This window comes from Podarcis vaucheri (genome assembly GCF_965113315.1).
Source record: "Podarcis vaucheri genome assembly, chromosome: 13".
Classification (NCBI taxonomy): Eukaryota; Metazoa; Chordata; class Lepidosauria; order Squamata; family Lacertidae; genus Podarcis; species Podarcis vaucheri.
Window position 1 is genome coordinate 34,107,429 of NC_138751.1, and position 6,037 is coordinate 34,113,465.

General features: G+C 42.7%; 1 long non-coding RNA gene across 1 annotated transcript; it reads right to left on the minus strand.

Moving 5' to 3' along the window:
* Positions 1-3,003: 3,003 nt before the first annotated feature.
* On the minus strand, positions 3,004-5,981 carry LOC309517869. Its single transcript, XR_014213307.1, has 2 exons — positions 5,882-5,981; positions 3,004-3,342 (listed from the first exon to the last, which is right to left on the minus strand). It is a non-coding gene; the product is annotated as an uncharacterized lncRNA (long non-coding RNA).
* Between the last annotated feature and the right edge of the window lie 56 nt (positions 5,982-6,037).

Below are 6,037 nucleotides of genomic sequence, written 5' to 3' on the forward strand. Positions count from 1 at the left end.
ATAAGACAATGCAAGCTGAAGGGTTTTTTTTTTGTTATATACTGAAGTTCTCACCCTGGGCCAGCAGGGGGATACTGTAGATAGTTTTCACTCAGGTCCACATTTGCAAATAAGGGATTGAAAGTGACGTTCAGTGATTGGATAGTTACAGAAAGTTGTTACTGTTGCGTTGTAGTGGAGCTCTATATAAGCAGGCTGGCTGAACCCTTCTGTTCTGTTCTGTTCTGGCCTGTGAATAAACAAGAGCTGTTTGAAGAATCTCTGTGTTGTCTGATATGTTCACCCACAACTTAACACTTTTTTGTTTTGTTTTTAGGGCAACAAACCTGCTTACCCATACCAGCAATGATGACATGTTTACAAAACTTGAATCCTCCTTAACTATTATTTATATAATGTCTTCAATGTATATAATATATATTTATATTAGATAAATATAGATATCAGTTGTACTGTTAGGGGAGGACTTCATTATTTTTAAATTTATTATATGTATCTAACAAAATGTAGAGACCATGTAATAATAATAATAATCTCTTTTATCAGTTTACATAAAATAGCACAATATAATTTTTATAATAATAAAAAATCAACAAACTTCAAAAACAAGTAGGCATAAGGAAGGCACTTCCAGACCCACTGTTTTCAGCTGCAATTCAAGAGCACACTGGGAAATTCAAGTTGTGCAATTGGAAATGATTGGGAGCTCCTGTGCAACAAATCCATTCCCCTCCCTGCTCCCCCACCCCAAAAGATAAGGCTTTTTTGCGATAAGGAAAGTGACTGGAAAATGCACTGGAAAGTGTGAGATTAACACTTCATTTGACACAATGTCATCTAACCTCCCTGCAATTAAATCAGAGCGAATGTTCATTAAACAGCCGATATCGTGTAATCTCCCTGGCAAACAGATCGGGATGAATGCTCAGTAAAAAAAGTCATCTGGAAGCACCCTAAGACGATCAAAAATATAAGATAAAAAATCGACAGAATTTAAACGCAAATACATGTCAGAAAATTACAGATCTGTGCAAAAAGGTAAAGGGACCGCTGACCATTAGGTCCAGTCATGGCCGACTCTGGGGTTGTTGCGGTGCTCATCTTGCTTTATTGGCCGAGGGAGCCGGCGTACAGCTTCCGGGTCATGTGGCAAGAATGACTAAGCCGCTTCTGGCAAACCAGAGCAGCGCACAGAAACGCCGTTTACCTTCCTGCCGGAGCAGTACCTATTTATCTACTTGCACTTTGACGTGCTTTTGAACTGCTAGGTTGGCAGGAGCAGGGACCGAGCAACAGGAGCTCACCTCGTCGCAGGGATTCGAACTGCCAACCTTCTGACCTTCTGATCGGCAAGTCCTAGGCTCTGTGGTTTAACCCACAGCGCCACCCGCGTCCCTTCAGATCTGTGTAGCCTTGCCCAAACAAAACATATCTTCCAGGGCCCCACTCCTGATGATGATGAGAAGGAGGACCCACAAATGAAGCAGGGCTGGCTTAATACATTTTGAAGTAAGCAAAACAATATACTTCAGTTTCAAAAGAATTGGGGGGGGGGGGAGAGAGAGAGATCACTTGGTCCAGAGCCTAAAATTACTTAACTACACCAAACGCATATCATAAAGGGATTAAAAGAATCAGATCCACTAAGCCTCTAAAAACCGTACCATCAACTTTTGATTGTAGGGAAGGCAAAGGCCCTCCCCAGTGGTCTCCCCAACACAGAGAGAACATCTGCCTGGCCCAGGGCTCATCTTGATGTACATTTCCAAAAATATTCATGGGATTGCTAGTGGTTGGGGGGGGTCACCCCCATGCTCTCAGCAACCTCTCCCCATGACTTCCAGCACCAGAATAAATTATGTGCACGCACATATATACTCGCATAATATACCCTGTCTAATTCAGCATTTCTGGTTGCAAATTGGCATAGAATTCCAGCATCTTCTTGGCAGCACAGAATATTGACAGCTGTCGATGACTCTCACCTCATTCATTTCTCATGGCAAATACGTTCCTTAGGGTCACAAGGGCTTCAGGCAAAGTTAATGTTCTTTCCACCATCACACAGACACACATGGCCAGTGCTTTTTTTCCTAAAAAAATTGTTTACTCTCATTTTCTGACTCATATTGAAATACTGCCCCTCAATGAGGCCAAACTTAAGATTCACAAAATGTTTAGGGGTATGCGTACCCCTGAAAAAAAACACTGCATGTGGCCTTGGGAGTAATTTGATCCAGGGCTCTCCAGAATGCCAAGGACTGATTTTGGCAATCAGATTGTGTTTGGGACATTTGTGGTCGATTTTGTATCGTTTTGTCTCCATCCTGTAAACCTGAGACTCTGTGACTTTATGGTGTACCATGGAAGACCCACCAGCCAGCCCAAAAGGGAGAGAGATCAGATGCAGACTGGAGGGTATTACTTCCAAACAGGCTCAAGTCCTTTCCTATCACCAGTTAGAAATAAAACAAAGGTAGTGGAGGGTTGAGAGAATCATGGAGATGTAGTGGTTAGGAATGTCAGACTAGGACAAGCATAGCAGGGTTCAAATCGGCCATAAGGCTCACTAGGTGACTTTGGGCTAGTCATGATCTCTTCTTAGCCTGATCTATCTACTACACCTTACAGGGTTGCTTGTAGATGTAAAATAGGGATGGGGTGATGCATCTATACCACCTTGGGCCCCTTGAAGGAAAGGCAGGCTATAAATGCAATAGATAAATAAAATAGCTCTTAAAAAACTCTCTTTACATGGGTTTGGTCCTCCTGACTGGTAGATATTCTTGGGCTAAGTTGCTGCTAGTGGAGTGGACATTTCTCTTTACATCTATTTTTCTGCTCCTCTTTGCCAGTAAAGAGTTAAGGCTTCCAGCTCTTGCTTGCCTGCTTGGACTATTGTCCTTTTGAATCTATTATTTCCTTCTGAAGGATTAGTGAAACTAGGCTTTGGCTCAGCCACTCGCCAGACCGGTTCCTCACCTTTCTTTCTTTCTTTCTTTCTCTTTCTTTCTTTCTTTCTTTCTTTCTTTCTTTCTTTCTTTCTTTCTTCTGTATTTCTGTGACCTAGTCTTTGTTTTGAGGGTACTAATTTCCTCTCCAGCTTAGCACGAATCTTCATTTCAATATTGGAATAAATAATTATTCTCTCTCCAAGACTGTCACTATTTTCAGGGTGGGATTTAGTGACAAGACGGGCAAATTCAAACTGCACAGTTGATTGGGAGGTCATGCACAACAAATCTGCTTCCCCCAAAGGATTGGGCTTTTTGCAACAAGGAAAGTGACTGGAAGATGCACTAGAACATGCGAGACAACACTTGCTTTGACCTCTTGACTTCCCTGCAAAGTGCAAACAATCAGAATGAATGCTCATTAAAAAGCCAGTGTAGTCAAATCTTCCTGCAAACAAATCAAGGTGAATTCCCAGTAAACAGGTCATCTGGAAAAACCCTCACTGACATAGGGTGTCTTCCAACAAAAGGAAGACATGCTATGTAGAGCAAAAACAAACGGGTGTGTGTGTGTGTGTGTGCATGCGTGCTAGCAATGGTAGTTGTTGTTTAGTTGTTTAGTCGTGTCCGACTCTTCATGACCCCATGGACCAGAGCACGCCAGGCACTTCTGTCTTCCACTGCCTCCCGCAGTTTAGTCAAACTCATGCTGGTAGCTTTGAGAACACTATCCAACCATCTCGTCCTCTGTTGTCCCCTTCTCCTTGTGTCCTCCATCTTTCCCAACATCAGGGTCTTTTCCAGGGAGTCTTCTCTTCTCATGAGGTGGCCAAAGTACTGGAGTCTCAGCTTCAGGATCTGTCCTTCCAGTGAGCACTCAGGGCTGATTTCCTTAAGAACGGACATGTTTGATCTTCTTGCAGCCCATGGGACTCTCAAGAGTCTCCTCCAGCACCATAATTCAAAAGCATCAATTCTTCGGCGATCAGCCTTCTTTATGGTCCAGCTCTCACTTCCGTACATCACTACTGGGAAAACCATAGCTTTAACTACACGGACCTTTGTCGGCAAGGTGATGTCTCTGCTTTTTAAGATGCTGTCTAGGTTTGTCATTGCTTTTCTCCCAAGCAATGGTAGATGCTCATGCAAATTCTTCTAAATTGAATCTGCTTGCAAATAATCAAATTTATATCAATGCTCAAATTATGTGGTGGGAGGAAATGTGGGGTGCCTTATGAAATCCCTTGATCTCCTTCCTAGTTTTATCGAAATCATGCCCCCCTGTAGCCTTCAAAAATAGTATCTAAGAGGGCTGTCAAAACCGGTAAGGTGCCTAAGGTTAGGAGTAGGTTGGAATTCCTAACTAGCGATGCAGCCTGAATCTTACAAAGCCTCCTTTATTCCAAAGAAATGTAGTCGCAATTAAGCGCCATTGATATGTGGGGCTTAATCAAAAGCATGACTAATGTTCTCTGGGTTTAAGCCAATAAGCATATGTAATGGATTTGGCAAGTTCTAATAGGCATACTGTAATGCCCCGTTTTGAAAAAGTCTGCTACCTTCTTTTTAGACTACAGATTCCTTCCAATTCTGATCAGGTTGTGAGTGATGCTGTGTGTGTAGTCCAAACTCGGCCCTCCAGATGTTTTGGGACTACAACTCCCATGATCCCTAGCTAACAGGACTAGTGGTCAGGGATGATGGGAATTGTAGTCCCAAAACATCTGGAGGGCCAAGTTTGCCCATGCCTAGTGTAGTCAATTGGCTCCACCCTTCAAAAGAGGGAGATATCAGCAGGCTTGGGGGAAGCTAGGGATAAACTAGCCCAAAGAGAACTGAATATGCCTGCTGGTCCAGGAATGCTGACTGACTGTTGAAGGCAGGGAGGGGGGACAGGATGGACTGAGTAAGATTTTGAACAGGGTGTGCTACACACTGCAACATTTTGTTGCAGGACTCACTTATAGGACAGTGTTATTTGCAGTAGCCTTTCAGAACTTAAAGCTTAAATATATTCAGACAACTGCCATGTTTTTCTAGGGTAATCACCTGATTTGGAAACAATGGTGAGAATGTGAGATTTGGATTGGTACTTGTTACTTTTCGGTTATTTTAACTCTCCTGTGTGCTATCAACTGTTTGTAAAGAATACTTTTATATGGTGCGCAGTACATGTGACCCAGGGAGCCCTTTGTGTTTTGCACAAGTTTAAACACATGGTTTAACTTTAAACAAATAAGTGAAACAACTGGAAAGTTATTGTTTAACATTAATGTCATCACAAAAGCTGTGCATTTTAATATTGCTGCAAAAAGAGAGTGTCCCTCAATCAAATTTGAAAACCTTGAAGGTCTTCAAAATTCAAAGGAATTTGAAGTAAATAATGTGTTTTGAGTGTCTTTTAAAGTGTATTGATTATGGAAGAGACAGGTAAATAGTGAATTAAAAAAAAAGAAAGATCTGAGAGTGAACTCTGTCTAGAAATGATGCCTAATTCAGTCTATCTGGAAGCTTGCTTCCTAGTCCCAGGTTTGTGAGAGTTCGCTGCAGGTATTCAATAGTGAGGCTCACGTGCTCAGAGCACAGTATTTCCCCCATACTTTGTACTATCATGCTCACAGGTATCAGTGTTAATCGGTAGCAGATAGCCGTTCTGGTTTGATGTCACAACGGAACTGGGCAGCTTTGGCGCATAAGAAAAAGCAAAAATGCAACAATCTTTCCCTATCACTGCATTTTTATGCAAAGGGACGGGGAGAGTGCGAAGCTCTGGCTTCTGAATTTCTGCCTGCTAAGCCTCAAGGGCCGATGCTAGAATAAAAGTGTTATTAATTGGATTAATTGTGGTTTGGCTTAAATCTTCACCCCATATCCAACCCTTTCAAGGCTGATCTTGCTCTCCGCTGAAGGGATCTGGTTGATCTCACCTCTATATGCCACGCGGATGAACACGTCAGTACTAATTTAGCACGCATGCAGAAACCAGCGCATGATGCTCAGTCTGCGGCATTCGAGCGCCACCTGCTGGCAAGCAGCTGCCATTGACCCTTTTCTCTCCCGGACTTCCCCTTCTTCCTTATTAG